This window comes from Macrotis lagotis, chromosome 1 (genome assembly GCF_037893015.1).
Source record: "Macrotis lagotis isolate mMagLag1 chromosome 1, bilby.v1.9.chrom.fasta, whole genome shotgun sequence".
Lineage (NCBI taxonomy): Eukaryota > Metazoa > Chordata > Mammalia > Peramelemorphia > Peramelidae > Macrotis > Macrotis lagotis.
In genome coordinates this window covers 546080223-546097463 of record NC_133658.1, presented here as the reverse complement: position 1 = coordinate 546097463, position 17241 = coordinate 546080223, and the positions used below count along the sequence as shown (strand labels likewise).

The following is a 17241-nucleotide window of genomic DNA, read 5'->3' as shown; positions in this document are numbered from 1 at the left end:
TGAAAGACTGAGAAATTCATACAGGTGGAACTTTTTAAGTCTTTTGGTGCCCAAGAAGCTGCATAAAGGAACAGATTTGTCATCTTTTAGGAAAAGAATAATTCCTATCGGAACTTAAATGGACGAGATATGTGAGAGTGATACTGGAGCAGGAGGAAGATGTTCCTATCCTTAACATAGTAGAGAGGGGAGAAGCTAATTATCTCCTTAAGTAGTCTGTCTCCATGATCCTGAATCCTAAAAATCCTTATCTCTTACAATAACCTCCTGCCTTTTGATTCCTGTATCTGCTTCACTCTTCTTAAACCTGCCCTTACTACACTCCTCCCTAGGCTCCTTAAATCCCCTACTATACAATTATCCCTTATACTTCTTGGGGGTTAGTTATATGATCCCTCTAGATCTATATAATGTGTATAAACTCTTTTGACCTTTCATACTAGAGAAGTCAATAAATGTGATATTAAAAGATAAAATGTTGATATTATAAAATACTATAAGTATATTTAATGTGTTTCTGAATTTCTACATTCTTTCTGTATTGTCTGCTGGTCTTCCCATGTTATCTGTGGCTTCCTCAAAACTCTTTTAAACTTCTCATTTAATTTCTTATGCAGATCCATGATGTCTCAAAATCGCAATGGGGAAAGTTATGATGTGGAAGGGATAACTGTTTAATCATCTCTGATTCATTCTCACTTTCCTTCCTACAATATCAAATCAACTATAAACATTCATTTAATTTATAAGAGTATCAATGATTCCTTAACTGTAAAGCCAGTGGCCTTTTCTTAGAACTCATCCTTCTTGACCTCTCTTTCTGAATTCTATCTCCTTGGTTGGCTTCTAAGACTTGATTCTCTCCTTGTTCCCCAACTTTAATTGGACTTTGATTGCAGATCATTATAATCAACCACTTCTTATACTCTAAGTATCCCCTTAAACTTTGTCTGAAGCTTCCTATTTTTTATTTCTCCCATGGTCATTTTATCAATTTGTTTCTCCCCGTGGTCATTTTATCAGTGTAGTAACAACAATGACTATCATCTTTATGCAGAACTCCAAAAATACAAAGCTAGCCTAATCATTTGACCATCACTTAGTGTCCTCTCTTACTTTGTTTCATATCCTTCTGCAAGATTATGTAGAACAAAACTTTCTTCTTTTATTTTAATTTTATTTTTTCACATTTCATGTAAAAATAGCTTTCAACATTCATTTTTGTGAGATTTTTAACTTTCACTTTTTTTTCTATCTACCTCCATTTTCTCTATTCTCCCCTTTACAACAAGTAATCTGATATTAGTTATACATGTACAATCACATTACACATATTTCCACATTAGTCATGTTGTGAAAGAAGAATCAGAACAAAAGGGAAAAAAAACAAAACATTTAAAAAGTGAAAATAGTATGTTATGATCTGCATTCAGATAATAATTCTTTCTCTAGATGTGGATGGTATTATTGCAAGTCTTTTAGAATTATCTTTAATTATTGCATTACTGAAAAGAGTAAATCTATCATAGTTGATTATCACACAAAGTTGCTATTATTGTGTATAGTTTTCCTGGTTTTTCTCACTTTCCTCAGCATCAGTTCATGCAAGTCTTTCCAGGTTTTCCTGAATTCTGCCTGCTCATGAGTTCTTACAGTACAATAGTATTCCATCTCATTCATATACAACAGTTTGTTCGGTCGTCCCCCAATTGAAGGGCATTTCCCTCATTTCTAATTCTTTACTACCACAAAAAGAGGTACTATGGATATTTTTGTACATGTAGGTCCTTTCCCCCTTATTTATGATCTCTTTGAGACAGAGATCTAGTGGTGTGTATTGCTGCATCAAAAGGTATGCACAATTTTATAGGCATTTGGGTATAGCAGAACAGAACTTTCTTGTTCTGATTTACTAGTTGCTAGGTCACTTGCCTTCCTAAAGTCCCACAGCATCTTATGTTCAACATGTCCTAAAGAGCACTCATTATTCTCCCTTCTCCCCCCAAAAGAACAAACTGCTTTCAAACTTTCTTTTTTCTTTGGAAATCACCACCATGTTTTCTATTTCAAAACATTCTTAACTCTTTCCTCTTTCTTACCCTACCCCATCCACCAGTTGACATGTCATGTGTATTCTACCAATATCTCTTGAATCTTTCCCCTCTGCTTCAGTCATAAGGTCACTACTCTGGTTTAAGCCCTTCCCTCATCACTTCTTATTTGGACTATTGTCATCTTCTAATTGGTATTCTTGTGTCCAGGCTCTCCAAACCATCCTTCAAGCAGATACTTTAAAAAAATTCTTCCCAAGGCATAGATCTGATCATGTCACTCAAAAATCTTTAGTGATTTCCTATTGCCCATAGGATAAAATACAAACTCAATTCTGTCATCTAAAGCATATCATATTCTGACTACATCTTCCCTATAGAGGCTTATTTCATACTATTCACATAAACCAAAGATGATCTGTTAATTATGGCCCCAATCTTAACATTCTCTCTCCCATCTCTGTGCCTTCTCTAAGGTTGACCATCATTCCTGAAATAAAAACTTTAGCTCTGTCACTTAGGATCCTTAGCTTTCTTGAAGACCTTGTTTAGCTGCAACCTCCTATGTAGCCTAGTTATACATTCTCTAATCCCCCAAATTTCCTTATATTTATTTTTCTCTGTATGTGGTATATTTCTAACCCTCCTCTTTTCAGGAAGTAGGAGAGTTTCTTTTTTTAAAACTTTAAATCCACAATGTCTAGATACTCCTTTTAACAGGATAAGTGATTAATAAATGTCTGCCATGTTGCATTGAATTGGGTTGAATTAATGAAAAATATAGTCATGGGAAAGAAGGAGCTTAGGGATATAAGGACTCTTTAAAGACATCAATTCCAATGCCATTTTACAAATGACGGGGTTATGGGATTTGCCCAAAATCACCAGGCTAATTAACCTCAGAGTTTGGAGAACATCTCAGTTCTCTCAATTCCTAAAATAGAGTTCTTTCCACTGCATTGTTTTCTAAGTGCCCACATTTTAACATTTTCACAAACTTTTGGAACTTTCACAGTCTCTGTACTTATTTATTCCCTACTCCCTCCCCTAACTCCTATGTTATTAAAAGTCTGGAGCAGAAACAAACCACCTTTTTTTTTTAAGTTCTTGTCAAATTCAAGATGAAAAAATGCAATGTAATACAGATAAAATGCAGGGATATCTTTTTTTAAAAAAATATCATTATTTACTAGAACATCCACAGAAACAATTTTGTTTTCTGATTAAGAATAGAGTACAAGTAAGTGACATAGATTCAGAATATGAAGTTTCATATATGTGAAAAACAAGGTGAAACTTAATTATTCAATCCAATTAATCATTCTTTTAGTTTCCCAATACGAAATGCATAATTAAACAAGGTATTCTCAAAAGGTACTTCTTAGTGAACCATACTTATTGAATAAGAAAGAAAGAATTCAACCAATTATTTGTCCCAGGGGATTGAATGCCTTAATGTGTTGTACTATATTATATTGCAGGCTAGTTCAAAGTTCAACAAAGGATAAATATCACTCTTCCACGTATACCAAGTATATTCTAGGAAAAAACATAAAGATAAGAATTGGACTATAGCTCCCAATGATGTATATGAGTTAGATAAAGTCTTTGTTTTGGAAAAGAAAGTAAAATTTGTGATAAGCTATGGAATTTTTCAATAAATATAACCTATGATTATGGGAAAATTACAGGGGGCCTTTTTTAAAGAAAAAAGTTATAGAGGAGCACTTGTTTACATCCAAAATAATTTACCCATCTAGAGGCTAAAAACAAATTTAAAATCACCAAACATTAAGTGTCATAAACTTAACTGTAAGGGGAGAGAGAGTCAAGATATTCTAAAGGAAAAAATTTTGAAACTCAAGCTAATTCTTTCATATAATGGAAGTGTACTAACCTTGGAATCAGAATGCCAAAAATCTGAATCCTTATTCTGTCTGTATGATCTTTAATCTTGCCAAGTCTAAATTTATTCATCTGTAAAAATGGGGATTATCAAAGCTAGAAAGAAACATATAAATTATTTATTCAATCCTTTCCTTTAGAGATCAGAAGATGGAGGTCCATAGAAGTAATAAACATATCTAATTCCTACAATTAGGTAACAGAGTTGGGACTAAAATACAGATATACAACTAACTCCCAAAGCAGTTTTATTTCCACTAGACCAATTTCTCTAATAATATCTGTTCAACTTATTTTTCAGAATTACTGTGGAGAACCAATGCTCTCTCTTTTCATCTATACCTGCTGGCTTCCCTTCAAGTCCCAGCTAAAATCTCATCTTCTGCAGAAAGTCAGCCTCAACCCCTCTTAAATCTAATATTTTCCCCTACATTATTTTCTATTTACCCTACATATTATACACATAGACATACATGTATATTTCATGTTTCTCCCCTGTTAGATTAAGCTCCTTGAGGGACTTTCTTTTACTTTTTTATATCTCCATTGCTTCGCACAGTATTTGAAGTCTGGAAGGTACTTGGTAAATGTTTATTGACTTTCTGATCTTATTAGAGGTGAAATACAAATTTGTCATTATATGTGTTTATGTGAATTTATATTATAATGTTCCATTGAACATAAACCATAACTTTATTTGTATCTCGTTAATAAGTAAAATATGTAACCATTTTAGAGATTTGCTATGTTCAGTCTGTTTTCTCATGTGAAACTGACTCAGACTATACATGGTTTGTTGTGTCAAATTTAATGAGGATTTCTGTACTGAAGGAGAAATAAAATTTAAGGAACTATGTAAAGACACAGTTAAACCAGATGACTCATTCACAGTTGAAAACGTTTCTTGTTACCCTCAAAGCAGAAGATACTTGTAGTTTTTTCTGCTCTAGTTACCTCAACTCAGCTGTCTTAAATCATATGGACTTTGAGAATTGTAAATGTGAAGATCTCATATTAAAGGCAACAACCCAGCTGAACTTTCCCAATGTTCCCTTCTAAACAATTTTAAAATAACACCTAAAATGAAATTTTAAAGTAGCAGATTCATCAAAAGGTCTACATGAGACATTTTTCCAACTTAAGAAAATTTAGGACAGCTAGGTGATGCAGTGGAAAGAGTGGAGTGAGGAAGTCCTGAGTTCAAATGTGACATCAGAGACATAGTTACTAGCTGTGTGAACCTGGGCAAGGTTCAAGTTTGCCTCAGTTTCCTCAATTGTAAAATGTATCCAGTATCCAGTAAAATGTATCCAATGTATCCAGTATCTTTGCCTAGGAAAACCTCAAAAAGGGTCAAGAAGAGTCAGACATGGCCACAAAATGACTGAATAACAAGATAATTTAGGAACTTGTCAGGAGAAGTCTGTGACACAGGGGCAGAGCTGGCCTGGAGGATATGCACATTAGATGAGCCTTGGAAATAGTTGCCTCAGAGGCAATAGCAGCAGCTTTGGGAGCTCTCAGTCCAGAAATGGTAAGGGGTCAGACAACCAGTCAGAAAGAAATTACAGGGGACCCTTTGTTAGTACTGGGTGCAGCTGGTACTGATGGGCAACTCTATTGCCAATGCACAGTTATGGATCACAGTTCCAGGGTAAAGAGGAAGATTTGTGGTCAATCACAAGAAAGTAGAGGCTCTGGTCAGAATTCTAAGGCAGAGAGGACGATTAGTATTTGCAGCTGAAGGGGAACAGAGAATCATGACACAGTTTTGCAGCCAAGAAGAACACTAGTACTAACATATACAGGGGAACAGAGACCCCTTCTTAAGTAAAAATCAGATTTCAGAATTTGAGAATAGTGATAGAAAGCAGTGACCATACCTCTCCCAGGATCATATCACCCTAGAGTCACCAAAAATTTGGAAACTCTCAGAACTAACTCTGAAAACAATAGTATGAAAAAAACCTAAAGTTTGGGACAGTGACTCAATACTCCTAGGAGAACAGAATACTTTAATATAAAATTCAAAATTAAGAAATAGGTTGGAAAGTTCAGCTAACAATAAAAAAGAGCCTGATAATAAAAAGTCACTTTGATGGCAGGGAAGATTAAATCATAAATTCAGGACAGCAATGTGAAAAGAGCTACAGCCAAAATCTCAAAGAAAAATGCTAACTGGAGGTCAGAAAAATTTTTTAAAAAGGTAAGAAAATAAAGTTATACAAGAAAATTATAAAAAAGAAAATTAACAGCTTGGTAAAATAGGTAAAAAATGCTAAAGAAACTAATACCTTAAAAAACAGAATTGGTTTAAGTATAAAAGAAGCATATTATGTTACTGAGTAAGAAAGAGAACTCCTTAAAAAGCAGAATAGGTAAAAATGAAAAAAAAGTAAAAAAGTTCCCTGAAGAAAATAATTCCATAAAAATTAGAATAGGGCAGTTATTGTTCAGTCATTTTTTTAGACTGACTCTTCCTGATGATTTGGGGTTTTCTTGACTGAAATACTGGAGTAATTTGTCATTCTCTTCTCCAGCTCATTTCTGTGATGAAGAATTGAGTCAAAGGGGGTAAGTGACTTGCCTAGGGTCACACAACTAGTAAATGTCTGAAGCTAATTTTCAACTCAAGAACATGAGTCTTCCTAACACTGGGCCTGCCACTCTATCCACTTTGTCACCTTGCTGCCCCCAAGAATAGAGCAAATGTAACTATTGATTTCATAAGACATCAAGAAAAAATGTAACAAGATCAAAAGAATGAAAAAATAAAAGGAAATGTGAAATATCCATTGAAAAACAACTGACCTGGAAAATAGAACAAGGAGAGATAATTTAAGAATTACTGGACATCATATTTCTCTTTTTTCTATTTAAAATCTATTTTTCTGGTTTCACAAATCAGAGGTACTCATACTTCATTAAAACAATGAGTTCAAATTGTTCCACATCTGCCAGTTCAAATAAAACCTACAGATAATACCATGCATCTAATGTTCATAATTTTGCTGCAATTCATGTGAACCTAAAACCTTTTCTAGGGCAGATAGGTAATGCAGAGGATAGAGCACCGACCTTGGAGTCAGGAGGACCTGAGTTCAAATTCAGAATCAAACACTTAATAATTACCTAGATGTGTGAATTTGGGCAAGTCACTTGATCCTATTGCCTTGCTAAAAAAAAAAAAAAAAAACCTTTTTCTAAATTCATATAATAAATATATCAAAATACCTAAATGTATTTGTTTATATAGCTCTATTTCAAGAAATTATCAAGAAAAACTGCCCCCAATATCTGAGATCTAAAGGATAAAATAGAAATTAAAAGAATACACTGATCACCTCCTGAGATTCTAGAAAACTCCAGGAATATTATAGCCAATTTTCGGAATTTCTTTGTCAAGGAAGCAAGAAGCAAGAAACCATTTAAACATTATCAAACCACACAGGAACACACAATATTTAGCTGTTTCCATATGAAAGGAGTAAAGAGTTTAGAATTTGAAATTCCAGAAGGCAAAATAGCTAGAATTACAACCAAGAATAACTTAGTAAAACTGAGTATAAACCTTCAGGAGGAAAATGTATATTTAATAAAATACAGTACTTTTAAATATTCCTGATGGAGAGACTGAAGCTAAGTAGAAAGCTTAACATTAAACACAAGACTCAAGAGAAGCATAAACTGGTAAACACAAAAGAGAAACCACAAGAGACAATACAATTAGATTGTCTACATATGGGAAGATGATAAATGTAATTCCTAAGAACTTTATCATTATTAGGGCAGTTAGAAGAAGTATACGTAGGAAAGCCCAAGTATAAGTCAATTATGTTGGGATGATCTCTAAAAAAATGGAGTGAGAAAGAGATGTTCTTGAAGAAGGAGGAAGGAAAAGGAGGAATGAGGAAAGTTTTCTTATATAAAAGAGGCATACACAAGGGAGAATTTTTACACTGAAGGGGGAAGTGAGAAGGCTTCCAAAGTTTGAACATCATCTTATTGAAATTGATCCAAAGGAAGAAGAAAACATACACATTTATATTAATATGAATATTCTTATATATTATTATGAAATTCTATCAAAATAAATATATCACATATCATATACTTATATTAATATGAATAGCACACTATTCTATTATTTGCCATAATAATGTATTAATATAAAGATAAGAAATATATTTTTATATACCCACATGGGTATACAAATCTATCTTATCCAATATAGGAGAGAAAGGGGTTAAGAAAAGGCAAGAAGGAGAAGCTATGTGGTACAGTGGATAGAGCACTGATCCTGGAGTAAGGAGGACCTGATTTCAAATCCAGCCTCAGACACTTAATAATTACCTAGCTGTGTGACCTTGGACAAATCACTTAACTACATTGCTTTAAATAATTTTTTTTTAAAAAGAATGGAAAGGGCAAGGGGGTTGATAAAAAAGAGGGCAGATTAAGGGAGGCAGTGGTGAAAAGTAAAATAGGAGGGACAAGAGAAAAAGACAGTAGAATAAACAGAATAAAATAGGATGGAGGGAAATACACAGTAATCATAACTGTGATTGTGAATATGATAAGTTCACACATAAAATGAAAGCAGATAGGAGAATGGATTGGAAACCAAAATGCAACAATACATTGTTTAAAAGAAACATACTTGAAAAAGAAACACACAAGAAATGGAACAGAATCTACATGCTTCAGTTGAAGTAAAAAAAGCTAAGCAGTAGGGCAAATGACAAGACATTATGATCTCAGACAAAGCAAAAGCAAAAATAGACCTAATTAAAAGAGATAATCAAGGAAACTATATTTTGTTAAAAGGTATCACAGACAATGAAGTAATATCAAAATAATTATAGCATATTTCTCTGATAAAAGCTTCATTTCTCAAATATCTAAGGAAATGATTCAAATTTATAAAAATAAAAGCCATTCTTCAATTGACACATGGTCAATAGATATGAATAGATAGTTTTCCGAAGACAAAATTCAAGCTATCTATTGTCATACAAAAAAATTGTTCTAATCACTATTGATTAGAAAAATTCAAATTTAAACTGCTCTGGGATATAACCTCATCTTTCAGAAATGAAAAATGGGGGGATAAAGGAAAATAATTATACTAATGAACAATATTATTGGTGAAGTTGTGAACTGTGCAATCATTCTGTGAGAAAAAAATTTAGAGTATTCAAAGCAGGCTCAAGTCACCTGGATACCCTGGATAGTAATAATGGAATTGGTTCCCAGTTCTATTTTGTTGGTTTTTGAAACCAGGACCATGATTAAGGGACATTAAGGGACAACTAGGGATATTCATATTGTACCACTAGAGGTGAAATTCTTGGACCAGTGCAAGATGGGAACTAAAAGCCAAGAATTTGCCAAGAATGTTTTCATTAATCAAGAACCAAAAGTCAGAGGTTCAAAATTTATCATATATTGCCATAATTCCAACCATAAACAATACCAACTAGTGATGCACCAGTGTTATTCCCATGATTCACCAAATAGTTTCTGGGAAAACAAAGTTTTTGTGTTCCTTTGAGAGAATGGTTTTAGAGCTGAGTGGAGCTTTTCAGTCAACTTACTATTAGTTAGACCATCAAGAGGCAGGTTAGCTATACTATGTTGTAACAAAAATGTTTTCCAAAAATTACTAGGATGGTATTATACCTGGTATTGCTGCTGTATTATTGTGCCTCACTGATATCATAGGAAATCATATCTATAAGGCCAAGGACTCCCACAGCATTCAGACATGACCAGAAGTTCTGTTTCCTGTTGAATCAGGTCAAGAGGCATAATGGTTCTGGAAAAGATAGTGAGAATGATATCTTTGTACACATATTCCTCAGTATAAAAAATGGTCCTCTTTGACCACAAAGGACAAATACCATTAGACAAATTGGAAATATGCCCAAAGGGACATAAAATTCTGCATTCCCTTTGACCCATTAATATCACTACTACATCGATATCCCCAAAAGACCAAAGGAAAAGGAAAAGGATATTTTCAAAAATGTTTATAGCTGCTCTTTTTTCAAAAAGATTTTGAACCTGAGGGGATGCCCATCAATTGAAGGACTGCTGAACAAGTTATGGAATATGATTGTGATGGATTAGTAATGTGCTATAAGAAATGATAAGAGGAATAGTTTCAGAAAAAAAAACACTGAAAGACCTATGCCATCTGATGCAAAATGAAGTGAGTAGAATCAGATCATCATACACAGCAACAGCAATAATATGATCATTAACTGTATAAGAATTAACTACTCTGATCAATATAATGATCCAATACAATTCCAAAGGACTCATGATGAAAAACGCTATCTCTCTCTCTCCAGAGAAAGAACTAGTGATCTTTGAGTGCAAATTGAAGTATAGTTTTTTCACTTTATTTTTCATATTTTTGTACTATCGATAATATGGAAATATGTTTTGTATAATGTTGCATGTATAATTGATATCATATTGTTTATATTCTCTATGGGTGGGGCAAGAGTGAGAGGGATAGAGAGAATTTAGAACTCAAAATTTAAAATAAATACTTTTAAAATAATTGCAAAAGTATTTGATCACCTCTTCATTTCTGCCCATGAACAGGGAATTTTTTCCCGACAAATTCTGTCAGCTGTATGATAAATGAATATTTATTCTTAAAACCTTTCCCCTTTTCCTTTTTCCTTTGGATAATTCCTATTTTCTCTATCCTTTTCTTACTGTGAAATATTCTACCTACCTATCTTAAATGGATGCAGAATGATGCTGATGATGTTAATGAGCCATTCTATATGCATCTGAAGAACTATCAAAATTGAATCTTTATTCTAGGAAGTTAAAGTTATTACTATCAAGTAATCTTCCTTAACATGCTAATAATTTTTTTTCCCTTTTCAGTGTATCTATTCAAGCTATTTGACCCCCCCTCAGTCAACAGATCCATTTGTTGGGTGAGATTTTCCTTGGGCTCTTTAGTACCCAAGGCTGAGAATTTCCCAATAGTTTGAAGATTTATTTTACAATAAAATTAATCTATGTTCATTTCAGGTTACATTTCTTTTGGAAATCAAGTAACAAGCATTTATTGAGAACCAGGCCTCTTTTCTGCCTCCTTTGGGGATACAAAAACAAAAATTAAATAATTCCTGCCCTAGAATTCTATAGATAGACATGGGGATTGATTGAGTAAATAGATCGGGTCATCCTACCCTTTAAGAAGGTGAAAAAAGTTTCCAGTCAATACTTTAGATTAATTGAGAATTCATTTAGATTAATTTAGAATTACTTGAGATTAATTCCTTAATGAACTGGAGTAATGGTGACAGAAAGAATATTTGGATTGACTGGAGAAAAAGTTTATCATATCCTATAAGTAACCTTTAAAACAAAAGTCCAGAACAGAACCTAAGCAATTATGCACATCTAGAGGAAATTCACATCCTATTAGTTCTATCATTTTTTCAAACAAAACTATTCTTAAAATTCCTGATTTTTTTTACTCAACTGCAATATAAAATTTTGCTTTACATTTCTAAGAATTTAGATTTTTCCCTGTAGTATGAGTGGAGAGGAAGAAAAGAAAGAATACATGAAAAAGAAAGTAATTGCATAGCACAGCATCCAACAGTGTAATAAATGGTTAGATGCATGGCAGATCCTATTTTTAACAATTGATCTCCATTCTCTAAATTTTAGCAAACTCTGTAGAGTTCATGATGCATTCCTTAAATCTAAGTACAAAGTACAATATCTATGTGCAGCAATAACAACAAAATAACCCTGCTTCACCCAGCTTTGAACTCATGCATATGAATAGAATTTAGTTCTGGGGAAATCTGACTCTCTAGAGAGAAGAGCAAGGCTCTTGTTTCATTGTCTCTGGCTCTTAATAATGCCACACTAGAGTCCCAGTGAAGATTACTTAATCTTTGATTTGGCTCATATCTAAGTTCATATTTTTCTCAAAAAAGTGTAGAATGGAAAGAAATGTACCTTATACAATGTAAACAGAAATATAATGACAATTTCTACCATCTACAAAAGAAATGCTAAACACAATGTCAAAATTAAAAATAAATCATCTATAATAACTATTATAATGTATTCTCCAAGGAAATTGAGAGAAACCTCAAAGCATGAAGTCATTTGCAAGATTGAGAAAACATTTCATACTTCATTGCATCATCCAAACAATTTTCATGACATGTCAAACTAAAGCAAGGGTTGGACTCCTGTTGTTGGTCATCTTTTCCGAGGAGTTTCAGAGTTGAAAATAGTGAAACTGAGACAATCCAGCTCAACTCTCTTGACATTCCCCCTCAAAAAACTTTAAGATAATATCTGAAGTCAAATTTTGGAGTGGCAGAGCCAATAAAAGTTGATATGTTGGAATGATTCCCCCCCCCCACAAAAAAAGGAAGGGATGAGAAAGAGGGATGCACTGGGAGAAGAATGAAGGGAGAGATAGAATGGGTAAAATCATCTCACAAAAAAGAGGTATGTGAATAAGAGTTTTTAATAGAAGAGGGGGAAATGAGGGAGGTATGGCAGGCAATTCTTGAATCTCATTCTCAGCAGAATTGCTTCAAAGAGAGAAGAATATATTTATATACTCAGTTGTCTATATAGAAATGTAACTTACTCAATAGTGAGTAGCTAGGTGGTGCAGTGGATAGAGTACCCTCCCTGGAGTCAGAAGGACATAGTTCAAATCTGGTCTCAGAAATTAGACTCCTCCTACCTGTGTGACTTTGAATGAGTCAGTTAACCCTGATTGCTTTCACATCCAAGGGTCATTGCCAATCATCCTGATTCATATCTGGTCTTCTTTGAGAACAAAGGACAAATATCATCATCATCAATCAGTGAGTGACTGAACAAATTGTGATACATGATTGTGATGGAATACTATTGTGCTGTAGGAATGATGAGAGGAGTGGTTTCAGAAAAATATCACAAGGCCTATATGCATGATGAAAATTCAAGTGAGGTGAACTGGGGGGGGGTGTGGGGGGCTCACAGCAGTGTTATAATAAAGATCAACTGTGAAAAACTTGACTTCTCTTGATTGCTATAATGATTCAGGACAATTTCAAAAGACTTATTGAGAAAATGCTATCCATTTCTAGAGAGAGAGAACTGATGAAGTCTCAGTACAAATTGAAAGATAATTTTCACTTTGATTTTATTGTTTTTTTAAAAAATGACTAATATATAAATATATTTTGCATTATTCACATGTTTAATTGATATCATATTGGTTGCCTTTTCAGTAAGTGGACTAGGGCGTGGAAGGAAGAGAGAGAATTTAGAATTCATTTTTTTTTTTAAAGATATCTTGGAGTTGCAGAAAACTTCTCCTTCCAGACAGCTTCTAATAAAGGACTCAGACCTTACACCATTTTACTTACAAAGTTGCCTTCAAGACAGGAAAAAGTGGTTACAAGATTTCTGCTTATACTCAAGAAAGAAACAAAAAAAAAAAATATTACCTACCCTTATATGTGTATCAAAATGTGGTCTTTAGAAAGAACTAAAACCCTGAGGCAACAAAGTCACAAGAAGATACCTACAATGACTCATTGTAAATGGCCTAGAATACTGGTTTTGTCTTGGTTATTTTGTCTGAAATACAGTAGTTTACCCACATATATTGTTCCATTCTTCTTGGGTACCACCCCATGGGTAATTCATTGTTGGATTCTGTTGTGATGCCATAACCATAGATTCTTGACATCATCTCTCAGGTGATCCTCATAGGCAAAAGTAAAAAGAAGCTAGGTGGTACTGGCACTAAACTAAAATTTAATATGCCTGAGTTCAAATCTGGTTTTGGAAATCTATTAGCTGTGTGATCCTGGGAGAGTTTCTTTCTGCCTCAGTTTCTTCATCTTTTAAATGGGCATCATAATAAGCACTTACCTTTGAAGAGTTATTATAAGAATCAAATGACAGTATTTATGATATGCTTTGCAAACTTTAAAGCTTTATATACATCCCAATTCTACATTAATATGTAATACCATTACAAAATCATTTTTCTGGATTGTTTTCAGAATAATAGGATGTTGATTAGCTGGAGCTTGTGAGCTATCCCTCAAACACTTCTCGTATCTCACTCTTGCAAATGAAAACATACTCATCCTCTTAAGCTTCTGCTAAATAATGTCTTTCATTTATCTACTACTGGGAAAATCTCCAAAGTAAAATTCCCTTGAATTCACCCTCTAAAGATGAAAAGTTAAAATGTTTACAACATTCCCTGTCACAACTATTTTATTCATCTATATGCTTTTGTACAAACTTCAGGAATGGTCAAATTGTCCAAATATTTAGTGCCACTTTTCAATATTTAACTAGATGGTAATAATCCCAATTAGAACTCCATTCCAATGAAAAGTATTTGGTCAGATAACAACAGGGTTAAGGTCTCCATTGCCTTATTGATTGATATAAGCAAATTATTTAGAAAATTCCACAGTCACTTCAGCATGTGTCTGACTAAGATAGTGGTTCTGAAGCAGAAATTTAGAGTGGAGAAGATTCAATATACTGTACCTCAACAACCAATCAAAAATAATGAAAGATAAGCACCCAAGGAGCAATGCTCTTGGCTTAATGAAGTCTTTCCACAAAAGAGACTTCTGCAGTACAGATACAGTCTCAGAACATAATAACAATGCCAGCTCACTCTAAGTCCTCCACATTTTGAAGTTTAGAGAGGCAAGGATATAGCTCTGATTCTAGGTTGTGGGAGAACTAGGATGATGAGAAATGGTTATAAGTTGAGCCAGAAAATTATATGTTTACCCAAATGTTATGTTATTACATGTGTTGCAAGAATCTGCTAATCATGTATATTTGTTCAGGATCATGTGTATGTGTGTGTGTGTGTGTGTGTGTGTGTGTGTGTGTGTGTGAATATGTTATTTTGACAATTTTGCTATTTCCTGAACCCACCAGTTACTATTACCATCTGGATGTACTTCTAACTTGCCAGACTTCAATACTGTACCTCGGTTTGCAGTTACACTTTGGAACCTCCAGCAGTCCTTGTAACCTTCTCATCATGGAATATGCCTCTGTTTTGTTAATCTTCTCTCATTGGAGAATTCCTCCTGGATCCTCCATTTTTGAAGAAGGTACAGGCCAGTCAATTTTAATTCTCCTCCTCACTGTGATTCTGACTTTCTGGATTTCAGCACCATATTCTTGTACTAGGTACATCCGCTTCCCTTCCTATTTGCTCCCTTTTTCAGTTCTCTCTTGGGTGTTGTCTTCTCCTTTAGACCGTAATTTCCTTCAAAGCACATATAATCAGCACTTAGCAGTGCTTTCTGTCAAATAGTAAAGTGTTTAATAAGTGTTGCCTTGCCTTAATTGTCTGATTTTGTTTGTTGTTATAAGTTTTCCTCTGTTAAATGGATATGAATGTACTATTGTGACACGTTCATGTGATAGATACATGCACATAATTTATACCTATAGTCAATGAAATACTTTTCATTGTGCTCTATCTATTGCTTGTAGGATTGATGGGACAATTTCCAGGGATATCGGATAACCATCCTTGTTCTTTTTAGAGACTGCTTGGGAGACATGGAATAGGCCTTCTGACTGTCTTACTAAAGATCCTGGACCTAGATTTCTTCTTAGTCTGGGAAGAGGACTTGCTGTAGGATCCACTTGGAACCTACTTGAAAGTGAAGAATTCTATGAATGGGAGCTTTTTGAAGGGTTAGAAGAAGGTTGCTACTATAGGTGATTAGTGTTGTTTTTCAATTTAGGTAGTGTGAAATGCTCTCTGGTATCCAATATACTGTGTTATTTCAAGGGGAAGGTTTGTAAAGGGAACTGAAACCCCTTTCTCACACATCTGTGGGGACATAGGCATGAACTATATTCTGAAGTTCTGCCAAAAAAACCCTGGGACCTACAAGGACATGATTTCTTGAGAGACCCTAGGGTGAAATCTGATCCTTATAAATCTAGAACTTGTAGTTCTCAGCCACAGATTACAGTTATTTGTGCTTGTATCTTATGGGAGACCATAAATCTCACATAGGCACAAAACTGCATCTTCTCTAAACTTTGTATATCCCTAAAGTCTAGTTCAAGGTTATCAAACAAAATAGGTGATTAATATCTACCTATTGTTAGTTTTTATTATTCTCCAAAAAAAATTTCTGTGCACAATGATTAAAACTTCATGTCAGGCAAAAGAGCTTGGAATGCAACTGAGAATCAACTACCCAGCAAAACTGAGCATCCTCTTCCAGGGGAAAACGATGGACTTTCATTAAAACAGGGGAATTTCAAATGTTCCTGTTGAAATGACCAGAGCTGAACAGAATACAAGAGTCAGGTGAAGCATAGAGATTGGAGAGGGGTAAATTATGAGGGACTTAATGATGATGAACTGGAAAGATGATACTGATAATACTCATATGGACCTTCTCATTTAATAGAGCACATAGAAGGAGCTTTTATAGAGAAAGCACAGGAGAGAGTTGAATTTTAAGATACATTGTAAAAATGGAGTCAGTGGGTGAAAGGAAAATGTACTGGGAGTAAGAGAAAGGAGAGATGAATAGGCCTCCTGGCCCTAGGGCTAGTGCTCTGTCTGCTTCGCCACTCAGCTGCCCCACAGTATATTTTTGAAGTGGGACAGAGTGAAAGGAGAAAGAAAATGTAATAGTGGGGAGGAATGGATGGAAGGAGTTACAATCAGCAACAGCAACTGTGGAAAAATATGGAAGTAACTTCTCTGATGGATTTATGATAAGGAATGTGATCCACCCGAGACAGAGCTGATGGTATCAGAACACAGAATGAGACACATCTTTTTTCTCTTTCTTTTATTTTATTTCTCATGATGTTTAATATTTTTATGGGGGAGGGGGTTTTATGTTTACTCTTAAACAAGAATATTTTAGTAATGTGTAAATAAAAAATAAAAACAAAATAAAAAAATTAAGACTTCATGTCTACTTAGTACAATACTAAATCTCCAGTCATAAATGACTCATGAAATTTTGTGGTTTATAATTGACCACATTGCTCAATTTAAATTGCTTTCTCCAAAGTTATCATTAAATTCTTCATTTCCAAACTAATAACCTTTTCTTGGTGTTCATCCTTCTTGACTTTGTGAGCATTTGATTTTATTGATTATTCTTTCCTTCTAGATACTCTCTGGTTTTTAATGACATTATTCACTCTTGATTTTCCTCCTACCTGTCTGTCCATGCTTTTTCAATCTCCTTTCCTGGTT

General features: G+C 34.1%; 1 protein-coding gene across 3 annotated transcripts in view; it reads right to left on the bottom strand.

The window, feature by feature from the left end:
* TFG (trafficking from ER to golgi regulator) overlaps positions 1 to 15339 on the bottom strand; it is a 58198-nt gene extending 42859 nt beyond the window's left edge. The window contains exons 1-3 of one of the 3 annotated variants that reach the window (XM_074214350.1): positions 14983 to 15339; positions 9639 to 9774; positions 3949 to 4052 (exon numbers count right to left, since the gene is read on the bottom strand). The gene's annotated coding sequence lies outside the window, so the exon portion shown is untranslated. The remainder of the gene's footprint in view (positions 1 to 3948; positions 4053 to 9638; positions 9775 to 14982) is intronic. The other 2 variants (XM_074214349.1, XM_074214351.1) reach the window with 2 other exon arrangements.
* Positions 15340 to 17241: the final 1902 nt, after the last annotated feature.